This window comes from Asterias amurensis, chromosome 3, assembly GCF_032118995.1.
Source record: "Asterias amurensis chromosome 3, ASM3211899v1".
In the NCBI taxonomy this organism is placed as follows: domain Eukaryota; kingdom Metazoa; phylum Echinodermata; class Asteroidea; order Forcipulatida; family Asteriidae; genus Asterias; species Asterias amurensis.
Genome location: NC_092650.1, coordinates 21,211,177 through 21,224,547, shown reverse-complemented (window position 1 = coordinate 21,224,547; position 13,371 = coordinate 21,211,177). Strand labels below are relative to the sequence as shown.

The 13,371-nt window shown below is 36.5% G+C and overlaps 1 long non-coding RNA gene across 1 annotated transcript; it reads left to right on the top strand.

Annotated features, from left to right (window-relative positions):
- Window positions 1-4,756: 4,756 nt before the first annotated feature.
- LOC139934850 (uncharacterized) lies at window positions 4,757-10,211 on the top strand. Its single transcript, XR_011785731.1, has 4 exons — window positions 4,757-4,848; window positions 6,160-6,220; window positions 6,799-6,964; window positions 8,274-10,211. It is a non-coding gene; the product is annotated as an uncharacterized lncRNA (long non-coding RNA).
- The last annotated feature ends 3,160 nt before the right edge of the window (window positions 10,212-13,371 follow it).

Below are 13,371 nucleotides of genomic sequence, written 5' to 3'. Positions count from 1 at the left end.
GCTTAAAGTAAGAAAGGTTGTCTCAACCATGGGTAGACCTTGGCCTGTGTCTTTGATGTGTGACGTCAGATGTTCAGGCTACACTGGGTGCGTTCGTTTAGCTTCCCTGGGTCGAACCCGACGTGTGGCGGTTTTTTTTTTCCAGGACGAACGTGTGCAGATAATTACTCACGTTCGTCCTAGAAAAATAAAACTGCCACGCACCGGGGAAGACCCAGGGGAGCTAAACGAACGCACCCACTATGTGGAAATTTTAGGTCGTTAGGTGGCAGCAGGCTTATACCAGTAAATCCATTCTTTATGATAACGTGTGCATGCTAAGCACCCGATTTTGTGCTTACTGTGCAGTTTCTATTTCATAGCGCTGCTAACTGTAAGCATACGAAAAGGCATGCTAACCTTCCGGTGCTTACCGCACGAAGATAAATGACAATGCAAATCCACGGTAAACACGCAATATGGCCGCCCATTTGGTTCTGCTAACCTGTGAACTACGCTAAGGCTTAAAGACAATGGACACTATTGGTGAATGTCAAAGACCAGTCTTCTTACTTGGTGTATCTCAACATATGCATAAAATAACAAACTTGTGAAAGTTTGAGCTCGATTGGTCGTCGGAGTTGCGAGACAACTATGAACGAAAAAAGAAACTTTCCACTTGAAGTTGTGTACTTTCAAACACTTGATTTCAAGACCTCAAGTTCTAAACTTGAGGTCTCGAAATCAAATTCGTGGGAAAAACTTCTTTCTCGAAAACCACGTCACTTCAGAGGGAGCCGTTTCTCACAATGTTTTATACTATCAACATCTCCCCATTATTCATTACAAAGTGAGGTTTTTTGCTAATAATTATTTTGAGTAATTACCAATAGTGTCCACTGCCTTTAAGCAACAAAAATTCTGCTACAGTAAGCACGCACATTTGGTAACCGTTAAAGGAACACGTTGCCTTGGATCGGACGAGTTGGTCTATAAAAAGCGTTTGAAACCGTTTGTTATGAAATGCATATGGTTAGAAAGATGTTTTAAAAGTAGAATACAATGATCTACAAGTATCACTCAAAATTGCACGGTTTTCCTTTTACGCCGCGAACTATCACGGTCGGCCATTTATGGGAGTCAAAATTTTGACTCCCATAAATGGCCGCCGTGTTAGTGGACAAGGTAAAAAGAAAACCACGCAATTTGGAGGCATATTTGTGTAGATCATTGTATTCTACTTTTACAACATCTTTCTACCCATGTGCATTTTATAACAAACGGTTACAGAACGCTTTGCAAAGACCAACTCGACCGATCCAAGGCAACGTGCTTCCTTTAAGCAGCGCCATGAAATTGGGCCCTTGTCCACCCCAACATTATGCATACATTATTTTAACAATATTGGATAAAACCGTGCATACAAAGAACTTTGTTTGGCAAGGTGTTTACTTTTTATTTTTTAAAGGCATCGGACACGTTTAGTTATTGTCACAGACCAGTTTTCTAACTAGGTGTACCTCAATATAACCATGCATAGAATAATGGACTCAAATGGTCCTCAAATTTCCAAAAGAAGAATGACAGAGGAACACCCCTGTTGCACTACTTTGAACAATTTTTATTATTTGAGTGAGAAATTACCTCTTTATTAATAACTATATTTTCAGAGATAACCGTTTATCACAATGTGTTATAAATACTATCAACACCTCTCCATTGTTCCTTACCAAGTAAGTTTTATGCATAGAGTTATATATAAGAACTAGAGGGCGCACGAGTGATGCTTCGTGCACAAACGCCACGGGACCGCAAGATGACAAGCGCGTCATTCTGCATTCTCAACTTACAAAATGGCCGCACAAACACGCGCTGTGAGATAGCTGTTTTGTCAACTTAGAAAATGGCCGCCTGCTCGCATACCGGGGCGCGTATATAGGCCAGTGCGCGCTCGCTCTAGTTCTTATATAACTCTATGGTTTTATGCTATCAACTATAATTATACCAATAGTGTCCAGTGCTCTTAAATAACTATGGCAGTTATTTGGAAGTGAGATATTCAAAAACCAAAAACATATTTCCTTTGTGGACATGATAGATCCGAAGGACTTACCTCTCGATCAATGAAGTTAGCAAATTTCCTCACCATTACCTCCTTGACAAACTCCAAATCACTTGTAACTATAGCTTTCTTACTTCCTCGAAAATAACTGCATTCACCAAAACGAATTAACAATCAAGAAAGACACAACAAATATATTAACAACTTGTTTGACGTTGCGCCTTATTTATAACCGGACATGTTGTTTTTATTATAAGACCCAATGTAGCACATTGTACAAGGAGTGAAAGGCAGTGAACACTGCTGGTAATTACTCAAAATAATTATTAGCATGAAACCTTTATTGGTGACAAGTAATGGTGAGCTATTGATGGTATAAAACATTGTGAGAAACGGCTCCCTCTGAAGTAATGTAGTTTTCTGAAGTAACGTATCTCTCTAATTGAAGCATCTGAAAGCAAACAACTTCGTGTTACTCGAAGTTGTGTGCGTTGAGACGGTTGATTTCGAGACCTCGAGTTCTAAATCTGTGGTCTCAAATTCGTGGAAAATTACATCTTTCTCGAAAACTACATTACTTCAGAGGGAGCCGCTTCTCACAATGTTTTATACCATCAACCTCTCCCCATTACTCGTCACCAAGTAAGATTTTATGCTAATAATTATTTTGAGTAATTACCAATAGTGTCCACTGCCTTTAACACCAGCACTGGTTAACATGAATTGTACATGCTAAAATAATGTATGTGTCCTGAGTCGAAATTTATTTTCGTGACATATTGTTTTAATAATTTCTCAAAAGCGCTTGTTTTTTCCCGTTTGAAATAATATTGTTTTTACTTATAGAAATGTGGAGGGGAATGGGAGACTTTTTGAAAGCTCTGCCACTAGAGGGCAGCAGACCTACCAGGTAAGGGTGCACAACTCCTATAGCAAACAATGGTAAATGCTAAAAATTAAAAAATACTCAAAAAATATTTAGAAGTCTCTCAGCCTCTTGAAAATTACATCAGGTACATTGTCATACAACTAAATTTCAGATTTCTTCTCAATTTTTGTAGGTCAGCATTTTGGAATTTTTGCTAATTACCCTAGAAGAAACACTCCCCAAAACTCATGCACACCGCTTGTTATCCTTGGGGAACTCGTGTTCCAGTACGTCCTGTTCCAGAACAGTTTGGTTTAAGCTGGCATTGTGTTATGAAAAACAAAATACAGTTTGGCTAAATCTAAATACAAAATCAAAAACACGCAAAACACAAGGTATTTGCTGTCAGTGACCGTCACTCATGCTTCTCCTATTCCTAAGTTGTTGACATTACCTGGTAAAGAGCGCCCTCTCTTGGTGATTGGCAGATAGTCTAAAGTTTCCCATTGATTGGGTTTTAACTTCTGCTAAAAGATATCTTACCCAAATACTTTGCCGTAGTCTGCTGTCCATTTCTTGATAGCAACGTGCACACCCTATGTGTAATAATGTGTACAAATAAAATTAGTTAACATTTTGTTTCCGTTTTTACGAAGCGGCGATTTAGCCCCGCAGACACTGTAGGCCTTTAATGTTTGTCATTCTTTTTTTATTAACTTTAAAAAAATAAAGCTGAATTATTCAGAAACACCTGTCGATCCTAGATCACATCTTTCACATCGTGACAAAAAAAGTAATAACTAAATGAATCAAAAAACAGTTTAGTGATGTGTGTAACAACAAATGTAAAGTTAGAGGCACTGGTGACGTTTGGTAATTGTCACTTGGAGTATCCCAACGAAAGCACGAAACAATAAACATGAGTAAATTTATACTCAATTGGACGTCGAAGTTGCCAGAGAATAATGAACAAAAAAACACCCTTGTCGCACAAGTTATGTGCTTTAAGATTCTTGATTTCGGGACCTCACACTGTAAAAAATTTGTGTGAATTCACAGTAGCTTTTTTGTTGGAAAGAATCAAAAATGAACAGCAGAAAATGCCGTTTTCCTATTTCTCTGTGAATATACAAAACATATGCAGTCTCTAAACAGTGTGCTCCTATTCTCTGTAAATTTAAAGTAAGTCTGCTGTTGTAGGAACATTTTGTGACGGTACAGTGAACCCTTGAGGATTTGACACATTCTGCTGTTTCTGAACAGCCGGGTTGTCCTCTAACAGAACTAACTGCACTCTGATATAGCAGCTAATTGCCTTCCATTCTTAGCCACTATAATAAACTGCGGATTTAGGCTTTAATATCAGTGCTGGAAAGGGAAAACTACGGCCCTCATCATCGGTGTGGCGCGGGCGGGCATGTGTGGTGTAGGCTACTCAGTAAAGTAAAAATTGGAATGAAGACTCGTAGGCCCTAGTAGCCTAGAGCTAATTTTCGTCCGAAGATTACAGGATATGCCCCTACTCATGTAAAAAAGCATTGCATTTACTATCATAGGAACATTGTGGTGTCGGACTAGAAAGCTCTGAACTTTCCTTGGTTCATTGATAAAAAATTCATTTAACAGAGATCGTCCCCCCTAGCGTATCACACTACAGTGATTTTTCCCTGGTGGCCCTCAAATTTTTGCATTAAACAAAGAGAAGACGGGTACCATTACGAAGTTCTTGTCGTCTTCTGTGTGTGTGCGCGGCAAAAAGGGGAAAAAGTGATCAGCAGGAACTGGTTCAGACCGGCTGGATCTTCCGCCGTCGTTTGTGCGCGTGCGCTCTCTCCACCGTACCGTACCATCACGTCAAATATTTTGTGCGCTCACTTAACTTTTAGAAAAGTTTGTACTTGACCTTTGCTGATCAGTTTCCACGACAAAAAAATTACAGGTAAGATTAAGAACACTATTCTGTGTTATTAATATGATTATTATTACTATTATTGTAAGTCACATGGTTAACATAAGCCTAACGCTCGTTAGGCTTAAACATAAATAATGACACTTGGAAAATTTATCATGTTTAGCGACAAACGATCGTCAGATCGTTGATAGACGTGATAGATGACAGATTGTGTGTGTTTGTGTGTGTGCATGCATAACGTCAACACAATACACAGACAGGCTGCATGTGGATTTGGGATGATTTGTTGTTTGCCATGGTCCATGGACATGAAAATATAAAGTTGTTTTTCTGGTTCTGGAAATGTCTTGTCTTTTGCTTTACTAGCTTTCCAATTTCAGTTAATTAAAATTAGCCTACCCTCTGGCTCTAGTTTACTACTATTTTACAACATGTCTAGTCGATCATCTGACTGACAACAATACATGTCTTACTCGAGTCTTAGTAACATTACAACTAAAAATCAGCAAATTAATTCAGTAAAATGAAAATGAATGTGATTATTTCAGTCACAATTTTTTATACTAAAAATTCCTACACTAGGCCTAGGCCTACCTATTAACCTTACTACTGTTTTTTTACTTGGTTGGCAAGCTGATTTATACTAAACTCACTGTGGTGAACATATGAGCAGATGAGGATGCATTAAAACACATTTTGTAGCCTGGCATGCCTGGTCTGGTAATGGTATAGTAAGTGACGATCCATTTTGTTTGTATCTTTTTGTCGATTGAGTGCTACTGCTACTAGTAGTAGTACTGTGTAGTACTGTTCTGTAGTAGGCCTAGACTGCTACTAACGTTTTGTAGTCACAGAGTAAATATTGACTTTTCCTGTAGATGACCCTCCCATCTTCAGGGCCCAATTTCATAGCGCTGCTTAAGCAGAAAATAGTGCTTAACAATTGTCTGCTTAGCAGAAATGAGCAGGATACCAGTCACAAATAGTCCATGTGGCATGGTAGTTTGGCTGGTAACCTTAGTTTTCTTTAAATACTTTTCAAGTGGGAACATCTTCCAGTTCTGACTTAACCAGATATATTCGGCATTTGTTTATAGACAAAAGGTACAAGTACAACATCAATATTAAACCCTTACTTTTCAATATCATGAAATAACCAGTGAAAAATTCATCGCGTTTTATATGCTCTTGTTATGAGAAATGCTGACAACAGCTTAAAGGGACACAAAGTATAGCAGTGTCATGGTAATTACCAATGTTGTAAATGGCCTCTGGTATTTATATATTTTGAATGTTATACATGTTTGTGATTTGTTTTCTTTTTCTTTCTGTATAAAGGAAACTGCAAGAAGCTCTGACTTTGACTGTGACGCGGATAGCCCTGTACTGGCCTATGCAGGTAAAAAATACCTTCGAAAATAACTGACATTTTAGTTCCCCAATTTAATTTCACCATTAATAATAACTTGAACATTGAATGATAATTTTCTCACCTGAAGTACATTTGAGTTGAAAATCAATCATACTTAAATTTTTGTGCATATGCTTACAAGGATAAGTATAGTATTACTGATGGAACTATGGTGTTTCCCATACTTAATAAAATCAATCTTAAATCAGATGGTTTATTGTTTCCAATAAGACATTTTGTCTACAGCTTTGTGCTCATATTTGAAATTGTAAAGTGAACTTGCCAACATTTTTCTTAAAAACTTAAACTCCCACACCCTGGATCATCTGAAAAATACTGCAATATTTTGTGGTCAACAAAAAATGTCACCGATTCAACATTTTAAGCCCACAGATTTCCTATGCTCATTAGACTTACCCCGTGTGTCTTAAAAATATTAACTGTGGGTAGATGTAAATAAAGATTTGGTAAAAAAAAATACCTCATTTTATAACCTAAACTGGTCCTTTTGTTATTTGCATTTGCAAATAAATTGATGTTTGTTTAAATGCTTGTTTCTGCTGCAGGTGACAACCCCTTCCTGAGCGCAAAATGTGCAGTCTGCATCGAAAGGAATCCACTACTCCATTGCAGTGATCTTCTCAAGGGTCTTCAGATGTGGTTCGTGGTGTTCTATGTTTTCAATCTACAATACCCACCTAATATTGCAGCTACTCCTGAGTTCATGCAAAGGTAATTATTTTGAAGCACTTGTATTATTCTTCATTTTGGCCAAGTGGAAACAACTGCAGCTCAACTGCACTTAAAGAGCGGCTTTAATGTGACGTACTCATTTTCCAATAGATATAGTCCTCATGTGAGTGGTGAAAAAATTACAAGTCTCTTACCTCATGTTAAAGTGGTGTAATTGCCATTCTATTCGATACTCTCCAGTGCAAAATTTGTCAACGTTCAAAACATCCTACATGACATCATTCAAGAGAAAAATGGGTTCATTTTTGTACCGGTTGTTTTGGTTCATTCGTGACTTCAATTTGAAACATGACGTCATTGGATTATCAACAACTAATGAGTTCTTTCCATCCAAGGAGGCATTTTTTGGAAAATAAGTATATCACAAAATTGAATTTGACATTAAAGACCCTCTTTAACTGTGTGATTAAGTCTACAGTGCACAATCCAATAAATTCAGTAAAACTGTTGGAATAAATCAACCACAATTATTTTAATAGATGTTAAATTTGCATCGGGGATAAAGAATATTAATTTTGGTTTTTTTTACCCATACACCGATGTGTGTTAGCACTGTATACTCAGTATATTTTTTCACAGGACTCGGGAAAGTACTGAGTATACAGTGCTAACACACATCGGTGTATGGGTAAAAAAAACCACAATTATTTTGTTCATAAATGCCAACAAAGATACAACCGCTTTTGTTCCAGTTAGTTTACCTGCCAAACTTGTGTGACTTAAGACATGCAAGTGTAAACCGAAATGAATACTTATTTTACACGGTACTGCAGCAAACAGTGCAATAGTGTAATGGAGCATAAAAGTTGGATTTTTGCAAAAATTAGTTGTTGTTTTTTTTCTGAGTGTGCTTACCCCCCATGAACATTTTGTTTGCATTTTTTTTTTCTGTTCTGTGGATTCAGTGAACGTTTTTGAGTCTAATGGTACCATGTTAGAAGAGTTTGTGAGCAGCCAAATTAGTTTTACACGCAATTTCACACCGTACTGCAGCTGACTGTACGATGGGGGGGGGGATAGACGCTTTGGACTGGCATGGTGCAGCGCAGGGTTAAGAGCAATAGTCAAAAAAGAAAACAAACATTTTTTAACAAACATTTTCCCTCAAGAGTATTTACTACTGTTAACTTCCTTTAAGACTACAATCTGTTTAGAACAATGCCCATCAACGAGTATGACAAATAAGCATAATCATACAAATCATACAAATCAACTTTAAAGTGGATACTGGCATACAGAATTAGATTGATGTGTATAATGTACAGTTTTGTATCTTTTTTATGTGCAGACTGCTGTTCAAGATTAGACCGGAAAAGGGCAGCAAGAGGTCCTCCAACACCAAAGGAGGGCCCAATAACAAAGTTGTACAACTTTGTACCAAGCTGAAAGACTTTGAAGAAATGTGGGTGGTGTAGAAGTAAAACAGTTCAGATAGCACTAAAGTTGAATGTTTTTTTTTTTAAACAGCACTACATGGTGTATGTAACAAAATTCCTGAGTGTTTTAGCTAGTTTTCTTGTTAAAGTGAACGCTTTAACTGTTTTTAACTGTTTCACTCTTGAATTAACAAGCAATAAAGTAGGATAGGTTTGTCTCAGTTCATGACCCCCCCCAAAAAAAAAAAAAAATAATAAATAAATAAATAAAATAAAAATAAGCTTTGAAATTTCATAAAATTTACTTGGTGTGACAAACATGTAAAAAAAAAACACTAACTGGGGGAATTTTTTTTTTACAGATGTTCGCTGTTACCCTGTTGGGCTTAATATCTGTGTTTTTCTCCATGCACTGATGTGTTCAGCACTGCATACTCAGTACTGTGTATACAGTGCTTATAATCTACATCAGTGTATGGATAAAAACACACAATTATAATTCTTTATCACCGATGCAAAATTAACATGAACATTTTCTCTTGGAACCAGTTCAAGTATGTACTGTATTTAATGTTTTTATAAGTATTATTGCTGCAATGCTTATAATAGACAGATTGAAATTGTATAATCATTAAAGACTGAAAAAATCTTCCCTTTTAAGTAATTTTAAACAATGTGAAAAACACAATTTTATTCAAAAACATCACCTTCAGTACACATTTGCACACTGGCAGAAATTTAGACAAAAGGCCTATACTTATGAAGTTGGAAATACTGAGCCAGTGTTTCCATTGTCCGATCATTTGAAACTGTATGTAAGTTGCCTCAAGCCGACCTTTGGGGGTTCAAATTTTTGGCAAACTTTGATTGATTTTCGATAAAGGGGCACTTCAGACCAAAACATTTCGCAGGATGCTTACAACCATGATCATCTTTGTAACAGTAGTCTTTAGGTTGAAAATGTTACACCATTTGTTATCAAGGTCATCACCAGTGTATGAACCTACCCCTAATTAATAGTTTCTCTTGAAACAATTTCCATTATGAATTGAACACAAACGTAGTACGAATCGTGTTGTTATTATTGATGCAATATTTATGGACAATAGAGACTGGTTGAAGTCGGTAATGTGTAATAGTTAAAACATGCAGAGTTGTTCACTTATTTAAAGAGGAAGGGAAATGAGCAATTCATTTTTGTGATGTACTCCTTCTTTTCCAATAGATAGAGTCCTTATGTGATCAGTGGGGAAAAATATCTCTAACCTCACTTTAAAATGATGTAAATGACCCTTGTATTCGATAACTTTCCGGGGCAATGGTTATCGAATACAATGGCAATTTACACCATTTTACAAGAGTAGAGACTTGTAACTTTCCCCCAATCACACGGGGACTCTACCAAAATTGAATTGGTCATTTCCCTTCCTTTAAGTCATTTTAAACAATAAATTATAATGTAAAAAAAAAAACATGCTGCTATCAATTTTTTTTTAAAGTATTATTCCTTGTGTACATTATGACGACAGTTGCATTATTTTGAGTGAATTTCAATTAAAGTTGAAAAAACTGTTAATGTTTTGTGAAACTGAGATAAAACGTGTGTGATATGTCTTTTATTTTCTTGTTTGAATTATATTAATGAGAGGGTGGTCAAGGTAGCAAAACAAAGCATTGTGTATACACAGAAGATTGGTCATCCTATGTGACATAACAGAGATTCAACGTAAACGCGCAGAAAGCAGTGTATGTTCTGTCACAGAGAGTTGTTCGTGTACAAAACACTATGTTGATGAACAAAATCCTTCAAATAAATCTACTGTTGTGCCACAGAGCTTCTACATTTTAGCCAACATCAATTACAGTGGATTGTGCTGTGAAGGTACAGTACACATCACAGGAGATTCTGATGTTGATGCACAGTGGAAAATCACAGTTGTATCTTCTGTAGACAAAAGTAGCCTCCGTAATGCCAATTGACAAAACAAACTACTGTAAATTAACAACATTTTTTTTAACAGTGCATCTGAGGTCTCGAATTAAATTCAAAAATTTAGTTTAGTGAGAATTTTGTTCTCCTACGTTTCTTTTGAGGGAGCTGTTTCTCACAATGTTTTACGTTCTATCAATAGCTCTCCATATGCTCATTACCAAGTGAAATTTTGTGTTAAGAAATGTTTTTAGTAATTACCAATAGTGTCCAGTGCCTTTAAGTTTGTAGTTAAGTTCTTAAACAATTTTACTAAGTTTAATCACACAATTCATGGCTAAAGTTGGCTCTGGGTCTTAAGATCTACCTAGACGCGAACTTACCAATAATTTTAATGATTTGCATCAATCAATGTTTAGTAGTTTCCCTTTTCGAAACGACGGCTTCGGTTTTGGATTCGGCTCGGGGCTTCGGACGAGAGAACGGAGCCTAAAGCCGAATTCAAAAGCCGAAGCCATGGTTTCGAAAGGGGCATGTCTACTTACGTCCCGAAATTCGTGGATGTTTCCCAAAATGGGCAGAGGCGGCGGACCCTTCAACCCTAGCTTGGCAAAGTAAGTGCGGCGGCTGTGTGTGCTCCTAAAAGAATATTAATGGTTTATTAAAAGTATTCAAAACTCGCATGCATATGTGTGAACACTCTATAACTGTTGTAGATTCATATTGACTTATTTTGTTCAAAATTAAGAGTTTTATACAAGATAGATTTACAATGTTTGTGTACACATCTTTCTCAGTTGTAACGGCTGGATTTTTTTCTTTGAATTTCAACGTTTTTGAAATCATCACTTTTATTTTAGGGACAACAATGTCCACAAAATTATCTTTTTCATGGATCCTTCAACAGTATCACAATTTACTCTATTATCATCTCTAAAAACAGTAAAATGTTGTTTATAACGGTTTTTTTTTGCGACTTTCCTTCTTTGGTGTAAGTAGAATTCATCAATGAGAAAAAAAAAGAATATTTATTGTATGTATTTAAAAGCAGTGGACACTATTGGTAATTACTCAAAATAATTATTCGCATAAAACCTTTCTTGTTGACAAGTAATGGGGAGAGGTTGGTGGTATAAAACATTGTGAGAAACAGCTCTCTCTGAAGTGCCATAGTTTTGGAGAAAGAAGTAATTTTCCACGAATTTGATTTCGAGACCTCAAGTTTAGAACTTGAGGTCTCGAAATCAACCATCTAAACGCACACAACTTCGTGTGACAAGGGTGTTTTCTTCTTTCATTAGTATCTCGCAACTTTGATGACCGATTGAGCTCAAATTTTCACAGGTTTTTTATTTTATGCATATGTTGAGACACACCAACTGTAAAGGCTAGTCTTTGACAATTACCAATAGTGTCCACTGCCTTTAATATGTAACTTTTGGCTTATAAATACAAATAAAAATAATTCGAAATAACGAAAAATGAATTCTACAGGGAGAAGGAAAAAGATAATAACAAAATCTTACCATGCAAGCCAAGCGGCAAGGATGCCGAACAAAGTCAAAACAGCCCCCAGCATATTAGCGACGATCCAGATGCAACACTGGTCAATTAAGAAATAAAGTTCTTAATGCCAACATTTCTATACAAAGAAATCTGAAGGCAGAACAATGGTACTTATAGGTGGACGATGGGATATGGGGTCAAGGCTTAATCAACACATTTTAAACATTTCTGGCAAACCCCTACTATGTTTATTAGTTTCGTCCATGTCTAGTCTGTCAGTGGGGTGGTGTGTTGTGTTGAAAGGAATCATTGAACAATTATAATTTTTGGATTTATTTTACTTTTGGACCAAAAAGTGTTTTTTTAACCGAAAAGGTATTTATGAATGGGAATCAAAGTGTGTTGAATCGGTTGGTTTAAACCCGACGAGGCCTGGTTCTTGATACTTTACCACGACTTCGTCTCGGTAAAATTATCAAGAACCAGGCCTCGCGGGTTTAAACCACTAGTTGAAAACCTCTTCACCACACATTGATTTCCTTATTGGTATTTTTTGAAGGACTGTCATGATCTAGTTACTAAAGCAACTAAGCTCATTTCACTCCACTGTAGGAGGAAAGCTAGCCTGCTCTGTCTGTTGCCAAGCAATGCCCTTATGTGTTTCAGTTCATCTCTCCATCTTGTGTTTTGTCGCCCTCTTTGTCTTGTCCGGCTTCTTGGAGTCTAGTTGGTTGTTTTAACATGCCTACCTATTGTTACCTCCTTGCTAGGTGGCCTACCAATTTGATTTAAATGCAGTGTACACTATAGGTATTTACTCAAAATAATAACTTAATCAGTAATAGGGAGAGGTTTATATTATACAACATTGTGATAATCGGCTCTCTCTGAAGTGATGTAGTTTTCGAGTTCCACGAAGTGTATTTTTTCTTTCATTGTTATCTCGCAAACTTTATCTGTCAAACTTTCAATTTAAAGGCAAAACACTATTTGTAATTACTCAAAATAATTGTTAGAATAAAAAGTTACTTGGTAACGAGCAAATGAGAGCTGTTGGTAGTATAAAACATTGTGAAACGGCTCCCTTCTGAAGTAACAAAGTTTTGAGACAATTTCCACCTCAAAATAGTAAAAGACTTCTTCTGAAATAACACAAAAATGTGCAAACAAGGGTGAGCTTTTCTTAATTATTCTCTTGCAACTTTGATGACTAATTAAAGACAGTGGACACTATTGGTAATTGTCAAAGACCAGTCTTCTCACTTGGTGTATCTCATCATATACATAAAATAACATACCTGTGAAAATTTGAGCTCAATCGGTCATCGAAGTTGCGAGATAATAATGAAAGAAAAAACACCCTTGTCACACAAAGTTGTGTGCGTTTAGATGGTTGATTTCGAGACCTCAAGTTCTTAATCTGAGGTCTCGAAATCAAATTCGTGGAAAATTACTTCTTTCTCGAAAACTATGGCACTCCAGAGGGAGCCGTTTCTCACAATGTTTTATACCATTAACCTCTCCCCATTACTCGTCACCAAGAAAGGTTTTATGCTTACTAGTAATTATTTTGA